At 37.0% G+C, this 16,690-nt stretch overlaps 1 pseudogene; it reads left to right on the top strand.

Annotated features, from left to right (window-relative positions):
• Positions 1-1,359: 1,359 nt before the first annotated feature.
• On the top strand, positions 1,360-13,378 carry LOC149189684 (separase-like; annotated as a pseudogene).
• The last annotated feature ends 3,312 nt before the right edge of the window (positions 13,379-16,690 follow it).

Raw genomic sequence — 16,690 nt, forward strand, 5'->3', positions numbered from 1 at the left:
ATGTTGCATCCCCTATGGAAGTATAGTCAGACTTCCTGAAGTGTCTGGTATATTGGTAAGGTTGTTTTGTGCGTTTTGTTTGCTGGTTGTTGGGAAATCCGTTCTGTTTTGTGCTTGCAGCGGAGTGTTTTGTTTGCTCACTGTTGGGAAATATATGGTGCGGTAAGAGTAGAGCAATGACCAGATAGGCGTTGTGCACCAGGAGAAGAGGTGTGTGCTTCGGAGAAGGACTGATGGTGTTCGAGCCACTTTGAGGAGGTCGAGACGATTGTGAAGGTAAAAGCGTTCAAGCGCTGTTTGTTTTTTTGTTTCCCTATTGTAGGGAACTACTTTGGTGTGACTGCAGGTAGCCGAGGTCTGAAGTGGACGCTGAAGAGTGTGAGCGCTGCCTAAGACATTGGAATTGTTGTTGCCGCTCAATTCAAATCCAAAGTTGTACGGAAAAACTGTTTTCATATCAAGCTCCTGATGTTTTGTTAAGTGTACATTTTAAAATGCGGTGTGGATCTTTATGTTTTGTTATAATAGCAACGTATTTATCTTGCACATGACGGTGGGGAAAGCAAACTGTCTGCAGATTACGCAGCAAAGTATGTTGTTTAGGTTGTTAGTCACAAGAGTTTTCTTTTAATTGAATTTCTGCAGAACGCATTTAGAGTGGAGGCTGGTAATTATCTTTAATGGAAGTTCCTGAAATTGAATGGAATGCTAAACTCATGGTAGTAACTGTCTGGTTAAGTTTAGCTGGAATATATTTAAAAACATATTTTCTCTATGTGAGTGTGTGTTGAATGTGTGAAATCCAAAGTTGTGGGTTACGAATCTGTTTGCCTCTAGTTCTGGTTTGGTTCCTATGTAAGTGGTGCGGTCTGTTCACAAGAGATCTTGGTCGGAGGAGATAGTGACCTGAGCTGCGAGTAATATTGTTGCTTGCCAAAGTTGGTGTGATTGAGTGCTAAGTAGGCGATGTTATGCTGTCAGTCGAAAGGGCCAGCCAGGGGCATTGGATTGTGAAGTGCGGTTAATCCTGGAGATTTTGTTATTTATGCCAAGTGGTGTGAAAAGCCTTTGAAAAGTTAGTCCTCTATTTTTGAGTTTGTTGTGTATTTGGAGAGCTTGCTGTGCAATAGAGCGCTGCAGGTAGGGCCGATTTGCCAAGTTGAATGGTGCAAGTGGGTCTTGTTCAAGGTGAATCTTTGCTTGGTTCATGTCAATATTTATGTATGCTTAGTTTGTGAAGTGTCACTGAGTGTGGAAGGCAAATTTAATGCACTATTCAATCCACAGAGAGTGTTGTTAGTGAGCACTATGTGTGGAGAGCCCTTTTAGAAGGTCACTGGTCTGATTGGAGGGAGTACAATGAGTGGGATAATATTGGATGCTGATCTTTTTGATGATGTTTTGGAAAGCCTATTTGGAAGTATTGTTGATAATATATTTTATTCCGGTAGTATTTTTGAGTCACAAGAACTATTAGATCAACACAATGATTTTATTGATGACCATAAATATTCAGAGGTGGAGTCCATTCCACAGGAGAGCAAAACTTGTTTGTCCTTGAACCCAATTGCTAGTAATGTGATTGGCTCTGTTTCTAAGATTTCTGCAATAGTAGAGGATACTACCATGGATGTTGTTCGGAGGCCGCTCATGTTCAAAGATGAGTGCATTTTGGTAGCTCCTCATGGAAAGTGGGGAGAACTTGAATTAGATTACCTTGTTCAGGGTCTTGCATTGCATCCCAATCCAGAAAAGGTTGCTGATGTTAAGTACATAAGCAAGGAGCAGAGGAATTATTTTAGGAAAGCCAGAAAGGTGAAGATGAAACAACACCATCAAATGAACAAGCATGGACCCTCTAGCAAGAAGTCAAAAATGAAATGTTTTGTTGTAAGCCTAGCTGAGACTTAGACCAGCAGGCATGACAATTAAGAATATAGTGTCTTGTATATTGTGCTATAGTATATTTGTCATATGGTTGGAATTAAGGGGGAGTGTTGGAAGACATTAATTCCAACCACCCGCATTAATGTAGTTGCTAGACTGTTCTAGAGAATTCAGCAGGTAGTTTCTAGAATTCATTGACAAATAGGCAAGCTTCCTGAAGAAGCCACCGCCCCATCAAACTCCAGAAATTTCTCTGTCATGTATAAATACCTGTTCAATCATCGAATGAAGGCAAGTTTCTGAGTTCTGTGTTTCAATACATGCTCTCTGATTTTCAATTAGTGCATTTATCAAAATTTTCCAAATAAACCATAGCTATTTAACGTATAAAATATATAGATAAGATAAGATATGTTTCCTTTTCACATTCAACAGGGTGATTTGCTTGAGGGACACGCTAACCCTGGTCAAGACAATGTCGGTCAAGAAAAAATTTAGAAATTTAAAATTATTTAAAAACACATACACAAATTAATTTAAAGAGCTGAAACGTGCGACAAACTTTTAAGCTTCCGATCGCGCATTGATTTCCATGAAAATCTCACATTCAAAACCAGAAATCGGTAAGACGTGCCAACTCTTACCCCATTTTCATTTGAAGTGGTCATTCCAACCGCATTGAGCCTCAAATGAAACCAGAGAAAATCACTCCAGCCTCTACCATGCAAAATTCTCGAAAAAGAAATCAATAGAACCGTATAATCTGTGGATGCCGCACCGAAAGTCCAGCGAGATGCATCGAAATTCCACGGCATGATCCACAAACAGAAAATGAAAACCCCTGTCATTTAAATTCCGCATAGCAGATGTCGAATTTTAAGAACAACCCATTGCTATTTGCGCATTCAGCGGCATAAATCACAGTGGAAAAATATACCCGATGAGTTTCGGATCCTTTTCCACTAATTCCTGTACTTGTCGACTACCCACCATTGGTGTCTACCGGCATGACCAGTCGCCCTCAGCCGTGGCCGATTGTGGGGAAAGGAACGGGAAATCCTTTGTTGCCCCGTGTGTAGTGCTTCCGCTCGGATTACTTGTCACAATTACCACTTCAGTTCCCCACCTTCACACTGCTGTCATCTCCAGAACATTTGGCCGACCATGCACAGCTGTGTTGTGGATGTCTCTGTGAAATTACATAAATAGGAATATGTTTTTTTCCCTATCTAAGAAATTAATTTGTGAGAACAAATCTTTCACCCCATTATTAGACCACATTCTGTACTCTCAAGGAATTCTTAGACCACATTCTGTACTCTCCAGCAAGAAAATGTAAAGAACGAACAAAAAAATGTTACAAAAATAATGTGATAAATATATAGTTAAAATGTTGTAAAATGAACGTTTCTTAAATTAAATATGTTATTTTTTGATTTAAAATTTTTTAACTATTTTTCATATTATCAATTTACTGAATATTTCATTGAAATCCAATTTTATCCACTCATTTATATACGCATCATAATTTGTCAAACCCAATTGAATATATACCAGGTCTACAATATTTCAGGGGACGTTAACTATCATTATTTGTCAAACTCAATTGACCACCACCACCACCAGCGTCATTATCATCATCTACTTTGACTTATAAGTAGTAGTAGTCGTCGTCGTCGTCATCATCATCATCATCATCACGACCACCACCACCACCCATGTTACCAAAGGTATCATTATTGTGGACGGCCAGAAAACAATCAGGTTTTAGGCACCACCACCACCACCACCACCACGTTTTAGGTTCCACCACCACCACCACCACCACCACCTTCTTTTAGGTTCGTATCATCATCATCAATATATGCTAAGCACCACCACCACCACCACCTTCTTTTAGGTTCGTATCATCATCATCAATATATGCTAGGTACCACCACCACCACCGTGTCATTATTATGCACGGCCAAAAAGACAGTCACCACCACCACCGTGTCATTATTATGCACGGCCAAAAAGACAGTCACCACCACCACCACCGTATCATTAATGTGGACGGCCAAAAAGACAGTCAAGTTTTAGGTTCGTATCATCATCATCAACATATGCTAGGCACCACTCTCCTTATGAGTCAACATGTTACCAAAGGTATCATTATTGTGGACGGCCAAAAGGACAGTCGGGTTTTAGGTTCGTATCATCAACATCAATATATGCTAGGCACCACCCTCCTTATGAGTCAACATGTTACCAAAGGTATCATTATTGTGGACGGCCAAAAAGACAGTCAGGTTTTAGGTTCGTATTAAATTACACAAAAATATATGGTGACGAAGACGCCCCCGCGTGATTACCTCCGATGTGCCAAGATGTTTTATTTGGGATATATATATAATTCAATTGTATTAAATTTTATGAATCAATAGATGTTGTATAATTTAATTTATGAATGAATAGATGTTGTCTTATGAATGAAGAGATGTTGTCCATGTTGATAAAATTAATTTAACGCAAGATTTATTGTTTATCAAATAAAACGTTTCATTTATTTATAAAAAACAAATAAAAATTATTAATTTTATTTATCATTAAAAAATAGTTAAAACAGTTACCTTTAAATATCTATTGATTAGTAAACTTAAACAATTTCTTTAGTTCAGCTTTAAGTATTAAAGTCCAAAATTTGGTTTACTCATTGTTTCGAAAAAGTATATTAAGTGCAAATTGGAAAGAACTTCCGAGGCTTTTATGACAACTTCGATGCTTCAACTCTTTTTCAACTTAACTTTATTATTTGTTACTTTAATTTAAATTAATGATTATAATCATTAACAATATTTCTTATTAACATTTCTTTAAAATGGTATATTTATTAATATTTTTCAGTTGTTTTATTAAATATATATATTTTTTGCAATAATTTTTTTTATAATAATTTAGTTGTAAAACTAATAGTTGGACGATCATTATTGACAACTATTCACAAATGCAAATTGACACTTAGAATTATCCTTAGTGGTTCATAATAGGGAGGCTTTCACTCTTAATTTTGTGTCCTTAACCTATATCCTTATATTAGAGGAAAACAAGCTTTTAACCATGCAAAAACAACTTTATAGAGGTTTATAATATTTATTAATATTTTTTAACTAATAAAAAATATAAAGGTAAGTAATAATGTCTTATTAAAATTAAAAATTAAAAGTAAATAAACAATATTAAATTAAAAAAATTCAAACAAATGTATTAATAATTTATACCATATTTTAGTTTTAGTTTATTTATATATATAATCCAATTTTAAGCTCATGAACAAGCTAGACACCAAATTGGTATATGAGACCCCCTTGTTTGTGGAACAAGGTACCCACCTCCGCGCAACAATTTAGCTTCTAATTCTATGAAGGCATACATACTCTACCCCCTTTGGTTTTGAACCTGTAACCTCTTAGAAGGAGACACATGCTCTTAACCACTAGGCCCAGCAAAGCTGATATATTATAGATAATATAATATAATATGAGAATTTGTATTAATAAAAATCTTTACTCACATATCAAGTACATCAAAGTGATTATTATATAGAAAATTACTTTCATAAATCTAAAAAGAAAGGAGTTAAAAACCATTCTTCGTCCAAAAGAAGAAGGGGGCAGAGATCCAATACTTGACTTTCAAAAGCTTGCACTTGCTTCTTCTTGACAGAGTGGGTAGATACTTACAAATTGTTGCACAAGATTATGCAAAAAAAACATTGATAAGATTTGAGAGAAAGCAACCCACTACTAGACCTAGGAGACGAAGGAGAATTCTCGACACCAGATATTAGGTTTTTCTTGCTTCGGTCTTTCCTACTTCTTGTTAAAGGAGGGGAAGGTTGCTGATTAATTTTTTACATGTCTAAATAGGAATGAGAATAAGAGGGTTTTTTCATCCCCTCCTCATCCTCTCTTCCTACTTCTTCTTCTTTCTTTTCTATAAGAGGGATTTTGCTAGTATCCTTAGATGAAGAATTTTCCTCAATTGATGAATTAATATTCTTTGTATACACTTGATATGGATCTCACTAATTAAATTGGGCCTCATCACCCATAAATTATACCTCTGGGGACTTCAAAACTTCATATATATTACTTGAGGGAGGATGTTGATGAGATTTAGGCTTGCTAGCATGCAACCTCTCAGTCAAATCGTTATTGTGTTTCCTTGAAACTAGTTTGAATGCTCTTTTGTCATCATTACTATGAGAAAATTGGGGGAGATTAGAAGAAAGCAAAGAAGATGCAGTCTTAGGACTAGTTTTGCAAAATTTCCATACTCATGACAAAAGATACATTTAAAGGGAAACTTTTCATAATCCTCGGCTTGAAAATAGGACTAACGTGCAAGTTAATTTGAATCACCTCGGGTAGGCCTTTTGAAAAGTCCATTTAAACATAAATTACCGTACAAGAGAACTTATTCTCCTTAGCCATGGAACTATAAATAAATCAATAAAGTTTATGTCCTATAGCCTTGAAAATATGCTCACCACAAAAAAGAAAGAGAATATATGACAATGTGATCCACACTAGTGCAAAAGAAATTTACATCATGTAAATTAAATTTAAATACTAATGGCTGAGAAACATTCCTCTAGTGCTTGTGAATAAGGTCGAAACTGTAGATCTTATCCTTATTCTCATTGTTTAAAAAAAACATAATAATCATTTCCACAATAAAAAAATACCAATAAGTTTATGACTTATCCAACTAGCATTGTTCTAGTCTTAAATTGAAGTATATCTAGGCCAAAGGCGTGTGAGCTTACCAATCAACCTTCTTTACTTCAAAGTGGTGACACTCTTTTTTGCAAAGGAGGAAAACCCCAAATAAAGAGAGGGTACTAACTTTTCCTTTTTAACAAATCTACCTGGAGACCGATTGAATAGACAATGATCTCAACCACCCAAGCACTACAAAAACACCACCAAATCATAGTCCAATAGTAGGAAAACCCCCAATGAGTTGTGGATGCATGGAATAGGAAAAGAACATCCAAGTGAGTACCAAATCTTGGGATTTAGAACAAGACAAGTCCTAATTCAATGGAAAAAAAGAAGATGTACCGTTTATATTGAAAAGATATGCACTCAACATTATACTAACTAACAATTAATAATGTTTTTTTTTAATCAGGAGTTGAGTTTCGAACTTGGGTGGGGTCCATATTTCTTATTCCTATCCTCCTTCTTTTAAAAAAGAAAATCATAATAATTATTTCTACAATAAAAAATACCAATAAGCTTATGATTTACCTATTAGCATAGTTCCATTCTAAAATCGAATTATAGCTAGGCCAAAGGCTAGTGAACTTACCAATCAACCCACTTTCCTTCAATGTAGTGACATTCTTCTTCAGAAAGGAGGAAAACCCCAAATCAAGAGAAGGAATTGACTCTACATTTTAACAACTCTACTTGGAGACCCATTGAACAAGCAATGATCTCAACCACTCAAGAACTACAAAAACACCACCAAATCATAGTCTAGCATCATGAAAAACGCAAATGAGTTGTGAATGCATGGAACAAGAAAAGAACATCCTTGTTGATACCAAATCGAGCGGGTTGAAAAACAAGACAAATATTAATTCAATGGGAAAAACTCCAGACCTACCATGTTTACTGAAAAAATATTCACTCATCATTATATTGATTAACAATAATATTGTAGTTTTTTTAATGAGGAGTCGAGTTTTGAACTTGGATGGGGTCCTTATATTGGTTGGCAAACATCTTCTAGATGTAGGATTGGACAAGGCCACCATATTCCCCCCACATTGGTTGGAAAACACCTTCATATCCCCCCATACTGGATGGAAAACATCGTTTGATGCAAGATTGAGAAGAGCCACCATATTGGTTGGCAATATTCCATATGTTGAATATACATGTTTTGGTCCATTACATCATAGACTCAAAACCATTACATCAAGGCTCATCATGTCATTTTTAGAAATTAAACTTAGGTGGAAAGAGTTTCAATCATTTCTCTTAATCATAAGAGATAAATATAAATATAAAAAAAAATAATTTGATATATCATAATAAATTAATAATTATTATTATAATTGATTTTAAATATTTTAAATAAAATTTATTATTATAGCTAGCTTTTAAATTTTATTATTAATAAATATAGTTAACGGAGTTGTCTATAATGCGACTTTTTGAGATTCCGGTGACGGAATCCGGCGGAATAAATTGAGATGAAATCATGATTTGTTGCAGTTAAAATGGTTTTTTAACTGCATATTCGGATTCAGCACCCTGAAAAACCCCTGGGACGCTTTCATTGTGCAGAAATTAGCTATCAAACTTGGATTCCAATAAATTACTGCCGGATTTTCACCGGAAAAAATCGCCGGAAAGGCTTTCAAAAAGTCGCGTTAAAGACTACTGCATAGTTAACTATCGATTATAATAATTATTATAATTATGTCGGTATGCATTTTCTTTACCGGCTTGGGGTGGGAAAACATTGTTCACCCAGCCAATCCAAACCTTTCATCTTCGGCGTTTAGGCAAATAAAAATATGACAGGTGGCGCAAGGTTAGGGAGGCTTCTTTACATACATGACTACGTACATGCCCGCCGCTACCTTTCCTGACTTCTCTCAGGCCCCAGCCTCCCAACTCGTGCCTACATAAAATCCGCCCTCTGCCCTTGGAAGCCCTCAACCCAGCGATGTTCAACAGAGTCGAAGCAATAACACGAGAGGAGGTCCCGGTTGATCGTCGTCTTCCTACCTTGCAGAGAAATTATTTTCGATGTGAAAGCTTTAATATTTGGGTGATTTCTGTGGCGAACTCTCCTTCAAGTCTTACATTCTCTATTCTTTCATACTTGGAACCACCTCGAGCCCCATTGTTGCCCTCAGCCTCTGAATTCCCTCCCAAATCCCGCCTGCATAAAATCCTCCCTCTTCCATAGGTTTAATCCAACCTCCACCCCCCGCTGCTACCCTCAGCCTCCCAATTCCCTCCTAATTCCCGCATGCATAAAATCTGCCCTCTGCCACAAGTTTAATTTTGGGATTCGTGATGGATCTGATTATTTGTATTGGCGAAAGAAGACCAAATGATGCAGAGACCTTGGAGAAGGTCCCTTTGCTTGTTGATCATCTCACGCCATGGAGAAGTGTTCTAGACAACAATAGCGCCGAAAGACACGGTAGCATGTTGTTTAAAGGATTGCAAAAATGCATAGAGTTCATGGCAAAAGAGCCCAATAACTTTAACCCGAAATTGATAAGGAATATAAGCATTCTAGCACTAAAAAATTGTGCCTATTCTTCAGTAAAGGATCAATTTATAAATGCAACTTGTCGAATTTGTCACCAGCTTGCCTCTGGAGGGTGCCAACTCTCTTCTACAGTTGATCACATATATAAAGTTGCTCTGAACATTCTTTCAAGGATGAGAAAATTTTTTGCAAACATGAAATTCTGAAGGTTGTTGAATATTATTGTCGTTACTGTGAAGCTAATCCAAAGCTGAGAAAAAATGCTAAGCAATTTTTGAACGGAATTGCATATAATCTTGGGCAAGGATCCACATTTCCTCTTGTTGCGGTTTTACATATCTATGCAGTTAGCTTGAGTTTTGAGGAAATGGAGATTTCATTTGTATGTAATGATGATGATATTTATATTGAGGATGATGTATCCAAAGATCTGAATATTCACATACATGTTTAAAATCAAGATTCATTACTTCTCTCAATATCAGTTAGAGTAATTCAAGGTACTGTTGAGAAGTTTAAGTGGACGTTTGGAGAATTGGTTATTCTGAGGCATGGAAATAATGGGGCATTATGTGATGGTAAATCTAATACTTATGCAGTGAGTAAAAATAATCACAGGTGGATAGGCGGATCATTTATTAGTATTTCCATTTTCATAGCTAGTAGTATAACTACTAAGACTTCGGTTTGGCATCCTTCCTTGGAACAAGATTTTCATCTCTTTATGAAAAAAATAAAAGATCTTCGTAAGGTTTGCCAGACACTACTCCTTGCTGCAAGTGAAACACTCAAATTGTCGCTCATGCATCAAGAAGTTGTTCAGGAATGTTTGGAAGTTGTAGATACACTTATTTCAGGAAGTTGGATTGAAGTTAAAGAATTAAAATGGTTAATATCTTATATGTATAATATTGGGGTGGCAATGTTCAATATGAGGCAATATGATTGGGCTTGTGGTCCTCTAAAGTTAGCTTACAAAGTTGCATGGACACGGGTGTCTTTACTAAAAAATCTCCTGTGAGATGAAAGTATGGCATCTGGGTTTGGTTGTATCATGAGAGACAACATGTCTGAATCAATTTCCGATGCTTGTGGAAAAAGTTTCGTTCTAGTTGATACACTACGAATAAGTGGGAGAAAAGAAGCAAGAGAAAATGTCATAGATTGTCTCTTACATTGGACCAATTTCGACACACAGTTGTCGATTCTGAATAATCTTTGTTCCCTTGTGAAGGTTTCATTTAAGATTGTTTTTGTAGATTACAAGGAGATTGATATAGATGAGGAATTAGTGCAAAGTCTCACTCTCTACAAGGTTTTGGCTAGCACTGGTTGTTCTTTGCCAATGGGGAAATCAAGCAGGCTCCTAGAAGAGGACCTCCTGGTTTATTCTAAAATAGAAAGTGAACTTTCAAGGTTTATGCATAAAGGAATTGTGGAATTTCTATTGGATGACGTGTATGTTACCAAGGAATTTTGATTAGAGAGATCAAGAGTTCTCTCGGAGAAAACAAAGATAGTTAGACTGAGTGGTGTTGTAGCCTTAGGCAGACGCATGGATTGTTTATCAGATTCCATCTTACTTTCGAGAGATGTGCTAGATGAAGATTATAATCCTAATGAGAATATTTTTTTCTTGTATTGTGTGCATCGCCAATTTGTTGTTACATATTGCGTCCATGAAATATGTACCCAGGAAGAAAATGCAAATTCAGAGGGATTTGCACGTCTGCAATCAAAGCTTCAGGAATTGGTTCTCAACATTTTTAACCCTTGGAAGAAGATGGTCTCTGAAGAATTTTTTTCTCTTCTTTGGAGAGAGAACATCCTTAGCCATGCTCTTTGTTGTGTATTATTTAATGAAAAAAGTCTTTATATTTTAGTGGAATAATTTGGAACTTTCGTCAACTCTATAAAAGTTGGGGAAAGTTGTGTGAAAGATAACCCAAAATATCTCTTAGAGCTTCAACAAAAGCTCATGTATGATGAATTTATCAAAGCTCAAACTAACAGGGTTTTGGCAACAAGAACTTCCTCGAGTTTTGGCTCCACTATTGAAGATTTGAAGGAGAGGGGCTTAACTCTTGTTTCAAATGGACTGAAAAACAAGGGAGTCTAAATTTCTCGTATCTAGTATGTTTTAAATGTTTTCTGAAAATTACCGTAGAAAGGGACAACTTTTAACGACTCTCAAGTACCCCAAAGAAGCACTACTTATAAGAACAAAAGTTCTGCATTGAAAATTCAGGTTTTTGGATAAGAAGTCAATTCAAGTTGCAAGAGATAATAATACTGAGTTAAAAAATGACACTGAAGTGGGAGGTGATTTATCTGGAGGCCCTAGGATCAATTACAACAAATGTGTGGCGAACCTTTTCAGATACAGAGAAGAATGGGGAGTATTGGCCTAGTTAATGGGTTGTTCTTGGAAATTATTTGGAAAATATTATGCAGGTGGGTGTTCTCTATGAAATGGTGGGAGATGGAGATGAATCTGAAAACAAATTTCAGGAAGGTATGAAGATTTCAAATGCACAAGATCTACCACTTGGTCAAGCTACATATGGATCCTACTTAGGTGAAATTTATAAAAACATCATTAATGGGAAAAAGTTGAAAAGGTATTGGAAAATGCAAAGCAGATTTTTCATCGTCCGGACTTGAAGCTTGTGTGTAAGCTTTGCCAAGTAATAGTAGAAGCCATGCTTGACATGCGGATTGTACATTTAGTACGTAGGTGTCCAAAGGAGAAAAAAATGTACGTTTTCCTAAGAACTTGACTTCTGCTGTTGATATTTACACATTGGCATGGGAAAATTTATGTAAAGAAATGAGCAAAGCACAACTAGCAGAATCTCTTGCTTGCACAACCAATAACATAAAGAAGAAAAGAGGAACTAGTCAAAGGGGGGAAAATGTCTTCTAGAATAGTGGACTTAGATGACTCTAGCATTGGAGTAAGGGATTACCTAAAGGAGTCTAAGGGTACATGAAGAAAGGCCAAAAATAATTGTTGTTTAGCTAGTGAAGGTACAAAGCATCTATCATTATCAAAAACTCCATGGAAATCAAGTGGATTCTTGATAGCAAGGAATGACATAGATAAATATTTCTATTCACTCCAGAACAGAAAAAGTCACAAAGTGTTTCCCACATTGGATCTAGAAATAACTTTGAAGAACTATCACATGAGAGAGATTGCAATGGTCATTGTGAAATCGAAACAGATCAAGTACATTCTATGCAGGATCTTATTGCATTATGTTGGGAATGCCATACAAGAAGTTTATTTTCTATATTTCTTCTTCAAATAAGAAAATGTTATGAGGCCTCCGAGGAGTTGGACAAGGTGCATGAGATATTTTTGCAGAATATCTCTCTGCTCTTTTTTCATAATGACAGATCTCTATGCCTTTGTTCATTTGGTACTGCACATTGTTTCCAATTTGAATTCTCTACCAAGAGAAAGCCTATGGATATATTCCTGATTGAAAGGGCATCATTGTTGTACCATGTCAGTTGGTTTTCTCTAAGTAAAATTTTATGTAGTTTATCATGGATAGAGTGTGGAAAATTTGGTGAAAACCAAATGTTAGTGGTGTTAGGATGGTTGCATCATGATTTCTTTATTTGTAGCCAAATTACTACATTTTGTCAAAAGGTATCCATGTTACTAGCTATTCTGCATCTACCCCTAGAATCGGGTGGGTTATTTTCCTTACTTGTGAGGCATGGTAATAACTCTTCTAGAAGTCACTGGGCTGCCTATTTTCATCAAGCTTCTCTTGGAACAAATTTGTGTTAGCAACATCTTATTATTTTGGACTCAAAGCTTGAAACCTTAGCTGTTGATAGTGAGGACCATCATCACAATTGGAAGGACTTTACAACAAGAGTGCAACAAGCCCTCACACTTATGCTAGAGACTGTGGACAATTTTGAACACTTTGTCAAAGACTTTTTCAAAAACATGCCACTTTCTAGAGTTATCTGTGTCAGTTTACTGGATTCTAAATATGTGTCTCTTCTAGGGGATCTTCCACTCAATAATTCTTCTCCAACATGGATGTTTCTCACACGATTTGGATCTAAGGGGAAACCTTTTGTTCTTTTGTTGCCTATTCTTTCTTATTTTGAATTGTTGTCAAAAGATGATGGTCAAAGGAGCTATGTTACCAAAAACAAGAAACGAGAAACAAAATGAGAAACGACAATGGGATGAGAAATGGAGTTGGGAGGTTTCGCATTCACGAAACGAGGAGAGAGAAAAACAAGTAAAATATGAAAAAACATAAAAAAAAAAGTCTTCAACATCATCCATGAGTTACACTTAAGCCATGACACCATGAGTTTCACCAGCTCAAAATCAAAATTTGATGCACACTGAACTCTTTCACAAGGTCATGGAAAGAAAGTTCTGCAAACAAATTTACCATACTACAGTACTACAACACTACATTTGTGACAAATTCCCAATCCACTATTCATATAGTAGAAACTTTAAAAAATAAGAGCACTCACAATTTTTTTTGCATATTTTTCAATTTAGAATTTACATCATTGGATTGACTTGCAAAAGAACATGAAAAGAGGGTCCATGCAATTCAAGCCCTTACATTTTCAAATAAATCTCTTGGCCACTGCTTCCAAGCTCTTTATCATGAATGCTTTTATTTTACAGAAAACTACTGATATGTCTAAATCTTTAGATTGACATTCGTTTTTTAGATGAAGTCAAACAACCCCTTGATGAAGATATTTCAGTCTCTTGATAAATAAATAACCTAAGACATATGTATTGTGAGAAATCTTATGCTCAGTTCTGATCAAGATTTTATATCTTATTTTAAGCTCCATAGTTATATCATTAGATCATAAAAGACGGTAGTTTCAAGTTTATATATTGTGATATATAAAAAATAACATTAGAAGAGGCACTCCAAAAAATCAGTTCCCCAATAATGAAGATTGGTGTTCTGTCCAATCTCAAGTTACACAGGTTTTACTCTTAGGTTTCTTACAACAATGTTTCCATCTCCATAAGAAAATGAAAATTCTAGTTTTCAAACTTCAGGGATATGCATCCCTACACTCCTGGTAATCAAAATTGCAAAACGTGCTAATTTTGCACACATGCTCCATGAACAGAGCCATGAAATGGAGGAAAAGTCGAGGAGAAAACTATATGTTTTTGTTGACGGTGCTGGACCCACCAACATGTCAAGGGATCTCCCTAGAAAGAAGTCCCAATTAGACCTCAGACCATTTGGTGTAGGAGTCATGGCAGTGGGTCATACGGTATCGCCTTGACTGTGATTGCGCGCGGAGGCAAGTAAGATGTCCTTGTTGGTAGCAAGGGTGTGACATATGCAGTAAGTCAAGGAAGGTTCATGAGCAGTTCTAACACATGGAGGGTGAGGTGAGTGCGCCCCTTGGAAACCTATGAAAGCACGGAGTTAAGAAGGGAACAAACGAGCTAAGATGGATCACAACATGAAAGGCAAGTAAGCTAGCAATCCAAAGTGATGGTTAAACCAACAACACGTTTCAGTAAGATTCATATATACATATATTGAAAATAACTACACATGCATGTGTAAGAAAACAGATACATATATCATTTAGAGTAAAAAAGATAGCTGAAATACAATACGACATATGCATGAAACGTGTTGGCTCTGTTATATTAAGAAGTGAAAGTTCTAGTCATACAATACAACCATGACCATCCACTAGTTCCGACAGTGAAACGTTACAGTCACTCTCACATGCTCCCCCAAAGAGATATACTAGCTCTACACAGTGGAGAAGCCAAGGGTAGTTACAATATTGTCGAAGCTTTCTCTAAGATACTCCTATCGGAAGCTTGGTTGACCAAAATCCTCTATAATGAGTTATGAGGTACAATAAATAACAAAGGGTGGGGTGACCCTTGACATTCCCCTTCCTGACTGTTCATCTACCCTCATGACTCTTCAACTACTCTATGACTATTACATTCAAATATCAACACTTAAACTTCCACTTGAGAAGACATTACATACAATCTACACATGTGCCCATGTGATATGACATAGGCTTGAGCAAGCCATTCAAGATATCACTAGGACTCAGACATATGTGGGATGACCAATTCTTCGCCATTCTCATGGTGGTCAATCATGGCAGACTGATGCCAAGCTTGGTGGTCCGTGCTGGTGTCCGAGTACTCAATGGTGACATCCTAATGAAAGCGAACTCTTACCGCTGTTGCATACGAGTACACTAATCTTGCTCCTCTGTCCAAATCGTCTGATAGCATGCGCATGGTCATCTTGGGTGTAGATGGACTCGCAACATACTAATGCATATTCTCTACGCTAATCTCCAAGCATGTGTTGGTGATCATGCACATCAAATTGTCAAAATACATGTTCAACTCCAGTCGTACTTGCTTGTCTTCTCCTCGATGAGTGCGCCAAAAGGGTGGGATCGCATGCGTGCACACAATGACATGCATGTTGTTAAATTCCCTTGCATGCATTCAACAACACTGCTCACCTTTTATGCTTCGTCTCAGCTGTTGGGATGGATCTATAACTTGTACGGGCGTAGTTTCATCCATTTGTGCATGTTGTGCCCCTTGTTGTACATGTTCCTTTGTAACTCATTCTCTCATCTATGCAGATCTTGTTCTTCCTTGAGTTTTTACTTCAACACATGGAACTCCTTCTCTGTTTCTCTCTCTGCCTTCACACAATCTACATGTCGTGCCATCACCTCATAGCCTCAATCTCCAAAGCTATTTTTCTCATGAGTGGATCTGCTTTGAACTTGCAGCTTTGCTCCACCTCTATGTTGTCAACAACCTTCCTCTTGCATTCGTCACATGCAGGTGTGCTTCCTTCTGCTGCTGCTGATGGTGCTACTCGCTATGATGTCGTTTCCATTCATCTTGATATCATTTTCCATGAACAACTTGATGTCTTCATAGATAGGCAGGTTCATAGACGCTTGATCAACTGCATTCCTAGTTACACTCTTAACGATGTCTTTGACTCTGCTCTCCTGGAAGCCATTGTACCTGTGCTACTAGGAGGTGACTGACACCTGTGATACCTTGATACATAGCAAAACTCATGGAAAGCAATCTGTCAGTTGAAAAAAACCAAAACAAACTGTAGGACTGACACGCAACATACCTGTGTGACTATCTGTGAAGATTGCACAATTTTCACTGGGAGGTTTCGAGACTGACTGCCAAGACTATGGACGACATAGTTCAGGTTGTCGAGAGGATGACCGAATGCTGGAACTGTGCAATGAACAGTCCAGCTTGGCCTGCTGAGGATTGAAACTACGAATTCGCAATTTCAGTCAACAATGACATGCAACCAGCGAACTGCATTGCACAATTTCGGGGGCCAGCAAGACACAACCTCCAAGAGTTGGGCAATGCAAGCCTGAAGGTCAGTGCTACGCCGGGCAAGACACGGTCCGGGCCAAGGTAGCTTAGACTGGCCGACGATTGATTGAA

This window comes from Pinus tabuliformis, chromosome 3_1, assembly GCF_031772625.1.
Source record: "Pinus tabuliformis cultivar Carrire ecotype Pingquan chromosome 3_1, CPIR1, whole genome shotgun sequence".
NCBI lineage: Eukaryota > Viridiplantae > Streptophyta > Pinopsida > Pinales > Pinaceae > Pinus > Pinus tabuliformis.